At 45.3% G+C, this 15,831-nt stretch overlaps 2 long non-coding RNA genes across 2 annotated transcripts in view; both read left to right on the top strand.

Moving 5' to 3' along the window:
* The window catches only part of LOC144380061 (uncharacterized), a 29,677-nt gene extending 22,927 nt beyond the window's left edge, over window positions 1-6,750 (top strand). Inside the window, exon 2 of the long non-coding RNA XR_013443814.1 lies at window positions 6,400-6,750. This is a non-coding gene — a long non-coding RNA (uncharacterized LOC144380061). The remainder of the gene's footprint in view (window positions 1-6,399) is intronic.
* Window positions 6,751-13,789: 7,039 nt separating this feature from the next.
* Window positions 13,790-15,523, top strand: LOC118524661 (uncharacterized). Its single transcript, XR_013443811.1, has 2 exons — window positions 13,790-14,060; window positions 15,074-15,523. It is a non-coding gene; the product is annotated as an uncharacterized LOC118524661 (long non-coding RNA).
* The last annotated feature ends 308 nt before the right edge of the window (window positions 15,524-15,831 follow it).

Below are 15,831 nucleotides of genomic sequence, written 5' to 3'. Positions count from 1 at the left end.
CTAATACAATTTGAGGGGCGTAGAGGTGAGAGATACGTAAATGATAAATAGATGAGGAAATTATATTTTCAAAGTTTTAAGTGTTCAGCTATAAGAGTTTTTGTGAGTGAATTTTTGGCAACAAAATCATGTAAAGGAAATATTTCAAAACATCCGTTTTCTAAGAGCATTTTCCATGGCATCTTATTTTGGCTGATGAGGAGCTCCCTCCAGAGGCTAGAAAAATTTCATCACCAGGGTTTCGTTGGGTAGCTTGTGCTTGTGAGTTAGTAACACTTCTGTGTAGGATTTTTTTGGAGGAATCTTTGTAACACACTGGCCCTTGTTGGTGAGGGTTAGCATTGTCAAAACTAGACAGTGTGATCCATAAACCCCTTTGTCAGTGCACAGCAATCACAAATGGCCACCTGTCCCAATGCATGGAAAGCACATTTATTTGGTGGTTTGTTTTCCTCCCTGGAATGTGACCTCTGTACAGGTAGGGACTTTCTCCCTGTCTTACTCTTGGCTTTAACAAGTACCTATAATAGTACCTGGCACATAGTAGGGGGTTCAATGATTGTTGCATGGACAAATGAGTGAATCTATGAACAAAAGTTCTTTGCTTAGTGTTGCTTGGAATCCATGACTAGGCCCTGTGGCCCAGGGAAGGCACTTGTCTGTGTCCCAAGGCTGAATGGCCTGTGCTCAGTGGGATTCATTTTACTGGTTTGGACCAAAGGTATTCACTCAACACTTGTTTATTGAGCGTCCACTCTGTGCCACAGTGTTGTAGGGGCTGGGGATCCAACAGTAAAAAAAAGCAGGCAAGATTCCTGTGCTTCTGGAACAGTTATGTAGAGAGTGTTTGGATAGTAATGTTATGAGGAAAAGTCAGGCAGGGGGAGACAGAGCATGCTGGATGGAAAGGAGGTCTCACTTTTATATGGTAGTCAGAGAGTGGGTGAAATCACTTTGAGGTGAAGGAGGCGGGGAGGAAGCTCTGCAGGCATCTCGGGGGTGGAGAGGTGTTAAGACACTGAATCTGGCATGTTTGAGGGACACCAACAAGGCTGGTGTGGCAGAAGCAGAGGAAGAGAGGGGGAGGGGGAGGAGGATGAAGTCAGAGAAATTTAGGAGACGTGCCGCAGAGATGTGAAATGCCTAGAGAGGATGATTGAGATTTTTCCAGCAATGAGGAAGGACCTTGTGAGTCAAGGGCAGAAGCGGGCCTGGGCTCTTCCCACAGACATCTCTACTTCCAAAGGTGGCTTCCAGGCTGCCTTGTCAGAGATCCTTTCCTTCTGATCACGACTATGGAAAGAGTCTGATCACGACTATGAGGTGACAACTCCTGAGGTGGTGATGATATGGCCCACATGTCAGGACACGGGAGGTATGCTGGGACGGCACAAGGTACGTGAGGATGACCACAGAACCAGATTCTTGCTGAAGGAAGTTGAATTAAGAAGAGAGCACCTTAGGGGTGCCTGGGTGGCTCAGTCAGTTAAGCATCCAACTCTAGATTTCAGCTCAGGTCATGATCTCAGGGTCGTGAAATCAAGCCCCATGTCCAGCTCTGCGATGGTTGTGGAGTCTGCTTAAGATTCTCCCTCTCCTTCTGCCTTCCCCTGCAAAAGAAAACACCTTAGACCCCAAGGGTCAGGGCTGGAGGGACCATTACTCTCTCTCAGCTCTTGTCTGCAGGGCATCTGGTCAACATCACCCAGACTGCCACCACCACCCTCACTGACAAATGAGAACCTTGAAATGAAAACTCTCAAAACCCACCAGCATCTGCTGATTCCAGAAAGGAATAGCCTCCATTTGAGATAACAGAACAAGATGGACTTTCTGAACACTGGTATGATTCCCTGCAGCTTCATCCTGTTTTTTTGGACTCTTTTATACCTTTTCACAGACTGCTAATCATGCTAAGCTTTCTAGTGGGATTGGTGATAGACAATGGCATTACTCTGGGCTCTCAGCTGGCTAGGGGAGGTCGGATGTGTGCTTTTGCCAACATCTCTGCCGCATCTGGATGAATGACCTACTCAACTGGCTCGGCTCCAGACTGCAGAGCATGGCTGCAGTCCAGTACTCAGTGGGCCTGATCACCCACCTAGGAGTCATGTTATGGTCATTCATCCAATGCTGCCTTAAGACAAATAAGGCTCAGGCCCCAAACTGCACAACTAATGAGGGTATGGAGTGGCCTGGGCCCCTGAGACATCTTAGTGGACACACGAGAATCAGGGGATAGAGCTATAGAGGAATGATCTTGCCATGGCAGGCTTGCATATATCCACATAGGTTACGAAGGCAGAAGCTTGAACCACAGGGAATCTGAGTCTTGGCCGGATGCCTTGGGATCCTGCTGGAACAGGAGAAGATGGGGGGCTTATGAGGAGCTGCTGTCTTCCCTGGGAGGCTATCATGAGACAGTTGCCTTCTCCCCCTGGGTTCCAATGAGGAGCAGGGCTCTCTGGCCAGCCTCCCCCAAGTAGGGCTGCAGAAGATAAAACCACTAGGCCACAGCCTAGATCAGGCTCCTCAGTGACAAAATGCATTGCTGTCATCTGGCCCTTTTATTTCATGTCATCCCTGTTGTTCTGTGGGACAAGAACCACAGGGACCTGGCACTTTGGCTAATCTTGCTTTCACTGTCTGTCTGAGTCATAAACTGTCTGAATCTAAGGTGGCCCACTGTGTCCTTACCAGTAAGACCAATCAGGCCTTGGCCTCAGGTTTCCCTTGTCATGTGTCTTGAGTGTGCTTGACAGAAAGCCATGAACCAGGGGCGGGTTATCTGTCTTGGTTACTCTGAAACCTCGGGACTGGGAGAGCCGCAAGTTATAATGCTGACCTTGTGACTGTGGGACTGGAATGATGTACAAGACCAGTAGGCAACTAAGAGAGAGTTCTCCGTGCCAGGGTGCTCCTTGTGGGTGGACGGCGGGGAGGAGCAAGCACCTGCCTGCGTGGACTCCTGAGGAGACTGCCGTTGCCATGCGTGCTGATTTCCTGGCCTGCGTTTTCTGCAGAGCTAAGTAAACTTCGTGCTAGATTAAAGTCCATTGTGTCTTGAGTTTGATGACTAACCTACCTGCCGGGGGTGGGACAGATCTGAACTTTCAGACGGAGGACAGAAAGAAGTCCAAATATATTAGCAATCACCGTAAGTGTAACGCATTCACTCAGCAATTAAAACGCAGGTTCCTAGATGGAATTCAATACGTTAAATGCATCTACGAAATGTGTAGAATAGGGACACCTACGACAAAGTAACACAGAAGCTTGAAAACAAAAGGGTAAAGATTTATCAGGCAAATTCTCAACAAAAGAAAGCTATTGTAACATAACATAGAATAGAATAAATAGGACATAAGATGAAATTTAATCATTAAAAGGAGTAATAGTGTTTTGTGCTAGGGGTCAGCAAACTGAGGCCCACTGGCCAATCCGACCCACTACCTGTTTTTATAGGAAATGTTTTATTTTGTGTGTGGTCGCTGTGGCGTTACAGTGGCGGGTTGAGTAGTTGCCACAGAGCCTGGATGGCTGGCAGAGCCCAGCGTATTACTATCTGGCTCTTTACAGAAGAACTTTGCAGCTCCTGTTTTAAACCAACGAAAGGAACATTATTCTAAGAAACGATAATAACTGGGAGTTTGTATGTATTCAACAAATAACTTCAAAACATAAAGTAAAAAACTGATAGAATTACAGAGACAAGTAGAAAATTCTACACTTCTACCTATCTCGGACACTCATAGAATCAAGCAGACAAAAAAAAAAAAAAAAAAGCCTTGCTTTCAAGCACACACACAACACTACCAGAAAACATTCGTGGGGCGCCTAGCTGGTTCAGTTGAGAGAGCGTGCGACTCCTGATCTTGGGGTTGTGAGTTTGAGCCCCACATTGGGTGTTGAGATTATTTAAAAATTTTAAAATCTTTAAACAAGAGAGAGAAAACATTCTTGTTCCCTGAAGTTTGAATTGTAAAAAGTAAAGACAGCTGGAAAGGAAGTAGCAGAGCTGAGGATCTCATGCATAGATGCGTGAGGGTCATGAGTGGTCATGGCCAAGCCCAAATTCTGCAGTAATCAATGTTACAAGGCAGAGAAACCAAAGAAAATAAAGATCACAAAGAAATGGTAGTAGCAAGAGAAGTTAGAACATAAAAAGTTACCAAACTGGAATGTGATGAGCAGTGAGTGTTACATGCAACCGATGAATTACTAAACTCTACGTCTGAAATTAATGATGTAATGTATGTTGGCTAATTGAATTTAAATTAAAAAAAAAAGGGGATGCCTGGGTGGCTCAGTCAGTTAAGCATCTGCCTTCGGCTCAGGTCATGATCCCAGGGTCCTGGGATCGAGCCCCGCATCAGGCTCCCTGGTCAGCGAGGAGCCTGCTTCTCCCTCTGCCTGCCGTTTCCCCTGCTTGTGCTTGCTCTCTCTGACAAGTAAATAAATAAAATCTTTAAAAAATAATAATAAAAATTTTAAAAAGTTACCAAACTGGAGAATGTAGCCCAGAATGAATGCCACCAACACCCTGAGAGCCCCAGAGCTGCCTTGAATTCCATTCACATCTTCAAGGTGTTCCATTTTATGACTATTTCTTTACCTGCATCTCCAGAACATCCTCTTACTTGTATTTGTCCTCCATCACGTGAGTTAGTCCAAGGGAAGCCATGAGGGAAAACAAAGGAAAATCTCCTCCTGACCCAGTCCCATGGCAGACATCTAGATGGGTGGGTAAAAGCCCAGGAGAAGCTGGTCTGCCAGGAAGGAAGTCCTGGGGGAGCGTATCCTGGCCCTGGCTGGTGCAGCAAATCTTGAGGCGCTGGCTGCCTATGGAAGAAAATGGCCGTACCAGCCCCGAGATATTAAAACAAACCTGTGGATGCCTGGGTTTCCTGTACCATCTCATGTGTAGTAAGGACCAAGAGTTTTATAAACTTTGCCGCAATGCCTACTTGGTTATTTTGTGTTCTTCATGTACAGTATCTAAAAAATAAAAATAAACAGTGTGTTTGTCTGTGAGGCACTGAGGAGAGCTTGCGAGATATGTGCTGGGTGGCATCTAGATTTAGCTGAGAGGGACATCTTCAGGTACCCACAGAAGGACATCATCAAGTACCCAAGGACAAAGGATCAGGCCATGAAAAGCATGTGCAGGGCTGGCTAGAAAGAAAACTTTGAACCAATATCCCTTATGAACATTGATGCAAAAATCCTTAAAAAAAATACCAGCAGGGGCACCTGGGTGGCTCAGTCGTTAAGCGTCTGCCTTTGGCTCAGGTCATGATCCCAGGGTCCTGGGATCGAGCCTCACATCGGGCTCCCTGCTTGGCGGGAAGCCTGCTTCTCCCTCTCCCACTCCCCCTGCTTGTGTTCCCTCTCTCACTATGTCTCTGTCAAATAAATAAATAAAATCTTTAAAAAACAAAACAAAACAGTGTCATATCCTTTAAAAAAAAAAATACCAGCAAACTGAATTCAGCAGCATATTAAAAGGATTATACACATGACCAAGTGGGGTTTATTCCTGAAACGCAAGGATGGTTCAACATACAGAACCCATCAATATAATATACCACATTAACAGTATGAAGGAAAAACCCACATGATCATTTCAACTGATGCAGAAAAAGCATTTGACAAAATTCAATACCTTCTCGTGATAAAAACACTCGACAAACTAGGAGTTGAAAAAAACTAAGTCAACATAATAAAAGCCACATATGAAAAACCCACAGTGAACATCATACTCAATGGTGAAAGACTAATGGCTTTTCCTCTAAGGTCAGGAACAAGATGAGGATGTCTATTTTCACCACTTCTATTTCAACATAGTGTTAGCCAGAGCAATTAGGCAAGAAAGAGAAATAAAAGGCATCCAAATTGTAAAGGAAAACATAAAATTATCTCAGTTCATAGATGATAGGATCTTATATGTAGAAAACCTTAAAGATTCCACTAAATAACTGTTATAACTAATAAATGAATTCAGCAAAGTAGCAGGATGCAAAGTCAATGATAAAAATCAGTTGTATTCCTATACACTAACAATGAACAATCTGAAAAGGAAATTATAAAAAATTCATTTGCAGTAACATAAAAAAGAATAAAATAGGAACAAACGTAACCAAGAAAATGAAAGACAAGAGTTCAATTAAAACTACAAAACATTGCTGAAAATAATTAAAGAGGACAAAAATAGATGGAAACACATGCCACATTCATGGATTAGAAGACTTAATATTGTAAAGTTGTCAGTACTACCCAAGATAATCTACAGATTCAATGCGATCCCAATCAAAATTCCAAAAACTTTTTTTTTTCAGAAAAAATAGAAAAAAATCCATTCTAAAATCCATATGGAATCTTCTCTTCTTTTCTCCACAGTTGTGGTGTGTGCAGTTGACTCTTCCTTGCCATGTCTTCTCACAAGACTTTCAAGATCAAGCGATTCTTGACCAAGAAACATAAGCAGAATCATCCCATTCCTCTGGGGATTCAGATGAAAACTGGTAATAAAGGCAGGTACAACTCCAAGAGGAGGCACTGGAGAAGAATGAAGCTAGGTCTATAAGGGATCAAACATGAGATGGTACATATATATTCATGCTGAATGAAGGTCATGTGTAAACATCACTACTATCTGAACAATAGATGTGCTTTATTGAAGAAATGATTTTTCTCTGTTACTATGCTTCTGCACTGGTAGGTTGGTTCAGTAATAAATATGTGAGACTTCTTGTTTGAAAAATAAATAAAAATATAAAATTTATATGGGATCTCAAAGAACTCTAAATAGCCAAGACAGTCTTGAAAAAGAACGAAGCTGAGGGACTCACACATCCTTGATTCCTGATTTCAAAAATTACTACAAAAAAATTTTTTTAAAGTTACCACAGTGTTACAGTAATCAAGGCACTGTGGTACTGGCATGAAGACAGACCAACGAATAGAACAGAGAGCCCCCATATATGGTCCTCACATATATGGTCAAGTGATTTTTGACAAGGATGCCAAGACCACTCAATAAGGAAAGGACAGTGCTTTCAAAAAAATGGTGTTGGGAAAACTGGTTCTCTATATGCAAAAGAAGGACTTTGGACCCTTATCTAACACCATATAAAAAAATTCAAAGTGGATCAAACACCTAACTGTAAGACCTAAAACTCTCTTAAACTCTCAGAAGAAAACATAGGGTAAAAATTGCACATTGGACTTGGCAATGGTTTCTTGGATATGGCACCAAAGGCACAGGAAACAAAAGAAAAAAGACAAATTAGACTACAATTTTGTTCATTAAAAGACACTATCATCAGAGTAAAAAGGCACCCCACAGAATGGGAGAAAATATTTGAAATCATGTATCTGGTAAGAGATTAATATCAAGAATATATAGAGAACTCCTAAAATTCAACAACAACAAGAAACAACCCAATTTAAAAATGAGAGAAGGACCTAAATAAACATTTCTCCAAAGAAGACATACAGATGGCCAATAAGTCCATGTAAAGATGCTCAACATCACTAATCATGGGGGAAGTGCAAATCAAAACTACAGTGAGACACACCTCACACTCATTAGGATGGATATTATTTTAAAAAAAAAAACCCAGCAAATAACAAATGTTGGTGAGAATGTGGAGAAACTGGAACCCTCATGCATTGTTGGTGGGAATGTAGAATGGTATAGCCACTGTAGAAAACAGTATGGTGGGCCCTCAAAAAATTAAAAATAGAACTACCATATGATCCAGCAATCCCACTTCTGGGTATATACCCCAAATAATTGAAAACAGGTCTCAATGAGATGTTTATACACCCGTGTTCATAGCAGCATTGTTCATGATAGCTAAAATATGGAAGCAACCCAAGTGGCCATTGATGAATGTATAGATAAACAGAATGTGGTATATACACGCAATGGAACATTATTCAGCCTTTAAAAGGAAAGAAATTCTGGCATACGCTACAGCATGGATAAACCTTGAGAACATTATGCTGAGTGAAATAAGCCAGTCACAGAAAGAAAAATACTGTATGATTCCATGTACATGAGGTACCTAAGGGAGTCAAATTCATAGGACTTAGAAAATTTAACACAAGGGTGCCTGGGTGGCTCAGTTAGTTAAGCGACTGCCTTCAGCTCAGGTCATGATCCGGGGGTCCTGGGATCGAGTCCCACATCGGGCTCCCCCTGCTCTGTGGGGAGCCTGCTTCTCCCTCTCCCTCTGCCTGCCACTCCCCCTGCTTGTGCTCTTTCTCTCAAATAAATAAATAAATAAATAAATAAATAAATAAAATCTTTAAAAAAAAGAAAGAAAATTTAACACAAGAATTAGTAAACTACTGACTCCCACAACAGCATAGGTGAATCTCAAAAATGTTAAGCTAAATTGAAGAAGCCAGACATGAAAGATACCAGACATGAAATCATACTTACAGGATGATTCCACTTACAAAAACTTAGAAAACAGGCAAAACTAAACTATAGGTAAAATAATTCAGAACAGTTTACATCTGGGTGGGGGTGTAAGTGGTATTGCCTACAAACAGCACAAAGAGACAGAAATTTGCTGTGTCTTGTTTTGGGTGGTGGTTACCAGGGAATACAGAATTGTGAAAACTCATCAAACCCCACTAAGAAATAACAAAACCACAAAGAATGAGTTTGTTCTCTATGGACTGACAGGGAAGGTGTAAGTAAAACAAATTTAATTGTATAATATGGGTTCCTATCTAGGTACATATTCTATGTATGTGTTATAAAGGCATTATTTTTAAAAGGAGAGGATTAGAGAAATAAACACTATAAAATTTAGCAATCATCTTTGACGAGGATAGTGGAATTGGGGTGACAGTAAACTCCCTCATTGTGGCTGAATCCCCTGTGTCTGGCCCATCTTCCAGGTACCCAGTTATTAGCCTTCTGGGAGAGCAGGACCCACACAGGCCAAAAAACCCATGAAGCCTCAAGGACCAGCCAGGGCACCCATCTCAGGCTCAAGTGGCCTCAAGTAGTCTCCTGTCCTCCTCTTCCCCTGAGGGCCTCAAGGTCACAGTCAGGACATCTACTCTGATACTTGCCAACTCTCAACTCTCTCCAGCTCAGCTGAGCTTCTGAGAGATATCTTTATTCATGGTTGGACATCCCTAATCACAGCTGAGCTTCGACCCCATGGCAGGACCTCTTTCCATGACTGGACATCCTCATTATGGCTAAATGTTCCCACCCATGGCTAGACATTCTTCCAATGTGTAGACATCTCCCTATGGCTGCACCTGCCACCAGTAGGATGTGTAGACATCCCCCCTCATGGCTGGGCATTCCCCGTGGCTGGATCTGCCCTTGCATGTACCAATAAAGGGCTCCTGCACATTTGGCAATTTCATGGGTTTGAGAAGGGACCACTCCCCCTTCTTTTTCCTTCTCCTTCCTCAGGCAAGTTCTGCTTTTTCTAGCACCTGCCCCCAACCTCCAATTACCTTGACTCCTTCTTAGTATGTGGCCAAGATTTTTATGTCTTTGCATAAAACAAACAAGGCCCAGTGTTGCTCTATTAGGTAATGGAATTTGGCTTGTCCCTATTTGCCACCTTTCCTCTCAAAAAGCTGGTGCTCCATCATTTAGGTTTTCAGGCAGACTTAGATTGGCAGCTTTGGGTTATGTCTCAGATCAGCTTCCTCTCTCTGGCCTCTGTCTCTCTGTGTGTCTCTGTCTCTCTGACACACACATGTGCACACACACACACGCACACACACAGTTGAAGATAATGGCATGGATATTCCTATGTCATAACTGATCATTGTAACAGTCCCATCAATGATTATTACCACCATGTGGCCTGGATAAAATTCCCATTGCTGCGCTGTCTCCACCTGTCCTTTCCTTCCCGGGGCAGTGCCTGCCTAGCGGCACCGATGGAGCTCGTTACCCCCTCCCCCTGCTTTAGCTCCCCCTCTTCTCTCCTCCATTGTGCTCAGATAACACTCTATTCTTTTGCCTCTCTCTCTTCTCTTAAACTCCTGTCTGAATTAGGACTCTTTCAGTTGCAAATGATAGAAAACCGACTTAGCTTAAGCAAAAAAGAGACTTCACTGCCCTACTTAAATTTAGGGGGTGTATGAGTTTACGTGGCTGCTGGGACACAGTACCACAAACATGGGAGCTTAAAACAATAGAAATGTGTTCTCTTGACATTCTGTAGGCTGGAGCCTGAAATCGAGGCATCAGGAGAGCCAGATTCCCCCAAGAAGCTCTACAGAATTCCTTCCTCGCCTCTTCCAGCTTCCGCTGTGATCTCTGCCTGCATCTTTACGTCATCTTTCCTTCTGTGTCTCTCTCAAAACTCCCACAGCCTCTCTCTGATGAGGCATGCATGTGATCGCATGTAGGTCTTACCCAGATAATCCGGGATGAGCCCCTCCTCGCAAGACCCTTCACTTAATCCCATCTTTTACTGTAGGAGGTAACCTTCCAGGTTCCAGGGATTTGACATGGTTATCTCTTGGAGGCCCGTTTTTCAAGGGGCAAATATGGATGTAGCTGCCCCTAGATTCAGGCCCCCAGACAATGTTACCAGGTCCCTCCTTGATTCCTGTTACAACTGTACGGTCCGCGAAGCCAGATGGAGCTTGAAATAAAGAAGGCCATGACGTAGGATACCCTAGGCTACCCAACCTGATGACCACTTATGGAAATCTACTACATAGAAGGGGGTGGGGGGCTGGGTCTAGTCCACCCAAGGCAGAGCTGGAAAATCTCCTCTCTAAAATAGACCCTAGGTTTCAGGCTCACTGGGATGCAAATAAGGACAGGGAACATGGTCTAATGCTTGTCCCCAGGGACTATAGGACTTGGGCTTTATTATTCTGCATCCCCGGCCCAGGCATCTCCTCCACTCAGGGTAGGACAACAGAGAGTCTGTCTGTAGCCAGAGCCAGCTGGGAAGGCCAGGCCAGGAGCTGAGGGGCAACACCCTCCCTCCCCGGGGGCTGCGACACAAAGCATTCCTCCCTTCTGTGGCCACTTCCTGGGAAAACCAGGCGTGGAAGCCATAAAACAGTATCACAATAACTCCAGTCATATTAGAAATCATGATAAATGTGAATTTGCAGCATTCATCTATTAAAAATACAGACTTCCTTGCTGAATCAAGAGACACCTTGATTTATTTTATCGCCCCTGCCGCCCACCTCCCGAGCTGTGCCTTAGGTGTTGCGGGCCCCCGCACTCCTCCTGCTCTGCTGACAGCCAGCTCCCCCCCACCCTCCCCTTCTAGGGGGTGAGCCACTGCAGAGGGAGCGCCAGGCTCACACGGTCAAGAAATGAATACGAGTGACCAGAGACCCTGAAAACAGAAACAAAGGGAGACCAAAGAAGTGTTTGCAAAGCTCCTCCCAGACCAGCTTGTCTTGCTTCTGGAGCATCTCGTGAAGCAGAAGACTCTCAACCCCCGAAAAACTCTGCAAAACCTCGACTCCACATACCGCCTCCCCCAGCAGGACGCAGAGGTTCGCCATCGGGGGTCTGAACTCATTGTTAAGTACAAATACACAAAAGCGTAGAAAGACGTGGAGAGATTCCTCCAGGAGGATCAGGCCACGGGCATATACCTCTCCAGGAAGCTGACGGTGAGCGAGGAGGCCGGGCAGCCGCAGGTCGCCCGCGGGGGCTCTGAGCTGACCAAGGAGCAGATGCGTAGATCCTCAGCCGAGGTGGTGGTGGCCCAGATGTTATTCTGAAGACGAAAGATCACAGTGAGATTCTTTCATGCATCTCCTCTAGCCCTGGTGCGACCAGGATCGCACTGACCTTGGACATCCAAGGAAGGGCCATCAGTGGGCAGCAGCATCCCTGTCTTGGTGCTTCTCTTTCCAGAGGCTGCTCTCCCTGGAGCTCACTGATTGCTCAGTGCCTTTGTCCCCTGTCCTGACTTTCCACCTCGAGATACTGACTCTGTGTTGGATCTCCTCTGTGAGGCAAAGGCAGTTCTTTCACACAAATGCTGAAAGCCGTCTGAGCTACCTGCTGAACATTTTGCATCCGGTCCGCTCAGCATATGGCTGCACTGGAGATTTCTAGAATTCCAGGAAGTCACAGAGATTCTGTACAATGGGACCCGGGAACACCATTTCACATTCTTCTCTGGGTCATTTCAGCAAGATTCTGCAGAATTATTTTGATTGATAAGTCTCTTGTTTAGATGTTTCCAAAAACGTTAATACCCTTGGTAAAAGAGCAAGGTAAGAATTCAAGATGTGTTCATAATAAAACATAATAGATTACTATTTTTGTGGTTCTGTGTGCATCTGAATTTAATACTGTTTATTTTTTTTATGTTCAGTTAGCCAGCATATTGAATTTAATACTTTTTTTTTTTTTTAAAGAGAGAGAAATGGTGTTACCCAAAGGGTATTCTCCGCAAGCTGGGACCGTCCCTCCGCCACCCACACGGGTCTTGTCGCTTTGCCTGGGAAGGCGCGCTCCCACGCCGATGGCGTGCCTTGGGAGCCTGTGGCGCTGTCACCTTTCCCCACGCACATGCACAGAAACCAAACTTCCCGGCACTGTCCAGAAGGAGGATGGCGTGAAAGCACGAGAAGCTGTTGTGGTGGGGACAGTCCCGAGATGGCGCCACAAACTGAGCTGAACGAGAGTGACCTGGCCCCCAGGCTCCGCATCTGGCCTGTGGGAGGAAGGCTGACTTCAGCACATTCCTTCATTAGCAGCTCTTGGTCTTCAGAATTCTTTCAGGGTGACTGCTATTCTAGAAGGTTTCCCAGGGGGTTTGCTCTTCGCTGTTATATGCGCTCTGTATATGATTGTATGTGCTCTGTGTGCCCTAGCGGTACGGGAATCAAATTTTGATTTTTGAATTTGAATAAATATAAGAATGCTGAGGGAAAAAAAGACACCTCTATTTTGTTAACAAAATGTGATGAAAAGTTGAAAATAAGGTGGCGGATAAAAATATAGCAGGGGTTAAACGTGTCCAGTCACTGTGTTGTACACCTGAAACTAATGTAACCGGGTGTGTTAACTGTGCTTCAATTTGAAAAAAGCACATATAATCTGGAGAGATTTCCACGTCAGATAATAGTGTGCTGAGTCATTAGGATTATCCTTTTGCTGAGAAGAGGTGAATAAAGAACTGAGTAACTGTGGTTCTGATTTTCCTTTCCCGTGTGACTGATGTTGGGGATCTTTTCATGTGCTTCCTAGCCATTCATAAATCTTTAGTGAAGTGCTTGTTTAAGATTTTGCTGAAAACTCATTCTTTCTAATCATTACTTGGTTCCATTGTTTGATTGAAATGAAATGCATCTAATTGAATGCTCTATTAATGGATGTTTAAATTGTCTCAAATTTATGTTTTTATCGACCAGCCTGGAAATGACTGTCTCTATACACTTTTGTGTCCGTGGGCAGTATTTTCTGTGTGCTGCCTTTTTTGCCAAATTTTGGGCACTTATGGTAGGAAAGAGTGGGCAAGGACTTCCATATTTTCACCAAAAAGAACTCAACTGTCTGGAACCATCCTGGTGCCTGAGTCATAGGTGCCCTTATGACATCATATCCCTGTCTCTTCCTGCCAGGCTGCGGCTGGGAGAGTACAGACCTGGGAGCAATGGAACCATTACGCTCCTAACCATGGGAAATTTAAGGGATTACAGACCTGAGGGGCTTTGAACCATCTATAACCAAGTCATGGGCATTCGGTTTTGTGTAAGAGAGAGCCACCCGGAATTGCAGGCAGGGGAAGGTGGATTCCCACAGTTAACTCAGGATGCAAGTTCTACATCTAGGGACTCTGGGCCAGGCAGGAAGTTGAGTATGAGGCGGATGTGGCACAAAGTTGTACAGAGAACACCTACCCATACCTTTCCCCTCTAAACTCTGATTACAGAAGGATGGCCACTTTTGTGAAATCATAATAGAAGATGTTGATGAAACCACATTGCTGAAAGAGAAAGAAAAACAGAAGAAAAAGAAAAAAGAGCCTCCACCCACACCTCCTCCATCTCCACCCCCACCCCGTCCACCAAAGGTAGGTCACTGAAGGCCCTCAAAGTTGAGGGTGACTCCTATTCTCAAGGACTGATGGGTTGTCTTCTCTGTGCCCCATAGCATGGCTTGATCCTGGAATCTGTCATCTGAACCAGGTTCCATTTGTATGTGACAGGTAGTGCTATGAATGATTCCTCAGGAATAATAAGCATAAACTGAGAATGTCCCAGGCCAACCAGGATGAATGCTTGCCCTATCCAGAGCATTCATTCCAGCTCATCCTTGGTTATCCTCTCCTCCGAATTCCTTCTCGGTCAGAGAAAGGGGGGTGACTGAGGCACAGAGACTTGGTTGGAGGGAGGGGAACCCCTGACGAGTGGGAAGCAGACCATGCCAAGCTGGGGCATGGGACAGTGAGGCTGTGTTTGGGGAGGGCATTGCCACGGACAGGGAAAGCCCCGTCTAGAACTGTGTGTGTGAGTGCAGACACATATGTGCTTGTATGCGTGCTAACTGAAGTTTAAGATGTGAGAACCCAAAGAAGTGAAAGTGAGAGCTAGATGAGAAGGACTCCACACTGTGTGGAGCAGAGAAACTTCTAATACTGTGACTTGACAGAGGGACACAGCAGGTTGTGGGTTGAGCTGGAGTCAGGCATGAAAGCAAACAAAGGATGCTGCTTCTCCAGCCGTCTCGGTGCGGCGGGGGGAGGGAAGGACTATGCAGCCCAGGTAGGTGGCCAGACCCAGGTGGAACATGATTCAGGGCATGCTTGTTCCAGACAGGCCAACCAGGTCCATGTAATGGTGGGATAGCTAGTGCCAGAATGCTCCATTTTACAGATGAGGAGCCTGAGCCTCAGGGGACAATGTGATGTGTCCAGGTGCATTAAGAGAGAGGGGCACAGACAGGAAACATATCTGGCCTACTGGGTCCCTGCCCAGTGCTCCTGAACTTCTGAGGAAGCCCTTCTTGGCATGCTCTGGAGCTGAGGTGGGTGAGGAATGTTCCCTGAGAATCCCTTCTTTGTCTTTGCAATCTCTCCCCCCAAAGAAAAAGAAGCGCCCTGACCAAGAGCAGAAAGCCGTAAAGATCCAGGCGTGGTGGCGGGGCACTCTGGTGCGCAGGACCTTGCTACACGCAGCACTCAGAGCATGTATCATTCAGCACTGGTGGAAGGTGACGCTGGCAAAGCTGCTGGAGAAGAGAAAACGAGCAGTCCTCGAGTCTTTCTTGTGGCAAGAATGGGCAGCGGTCAAGCTGCAGTCCTTGGTCCGCATGTGGCGCATCCGCCAGAGATACTGCCGTTTGCTCCACGCAGCCCGCATCATCCAGGTCTATTGGCGCTGGCATAATTACCGTACCCGTGGCTTTTTCCGTGGCAACTACGACCTCACAGCATCCCATCTGGGTCTTGAACTCGAGATTTTTTTGGGGTCACAGATTTGTCGGATTACAGACAACATCCCCTTCCCAATAAAGAACTGATCAGGTCTGCTCCCACTCTGTGTCACCGTGTCTCTGTCAGACCAGCCCCAGGAGGTCCCTGTGTCAGCAAAGGGTCAGGGAAAATGATGGCAGAGACTGGGCCTGGCACGCTCAGCTCTGAGGAAGTGGCTGAGGTCATCTGGGGTCCCTGGTGGAGAAGGATTCTGAGCATCCAGTGCTGGGTGAGTGGGGCCTGTAATTGATGAGCAATGTCTGCCATGGGTAGGAGAGTTGGGGTTGCAGGGCCGCCCACTCAGCCAACTCCAGAGACACTCCTTTACAGTGTGGTCCATGTACATAGCGCCCCCTGTGGTTGTGCCACA

The sequence above is a fragment of the Halichoerus grypus genome, chromosome 1, assembly GCF_964656455.1.
Source record: "Halichoerus grypus chromosome 1, mHalGry1.hap1.1, whole genome shotgun sequence".
In the NCBI taxonomy this organism is placed as follows: domain Eukaryota; kingdom Metazoa; phylum Chordata; class Mammalia; order Carnivora; family Phocidae; genus Halichoerus; species Halichoerus grypus.
Note: the sequence above shows the minus strand (reverse complement) of the source record. Positions and strands in the feature narration are given on the sequence as shown.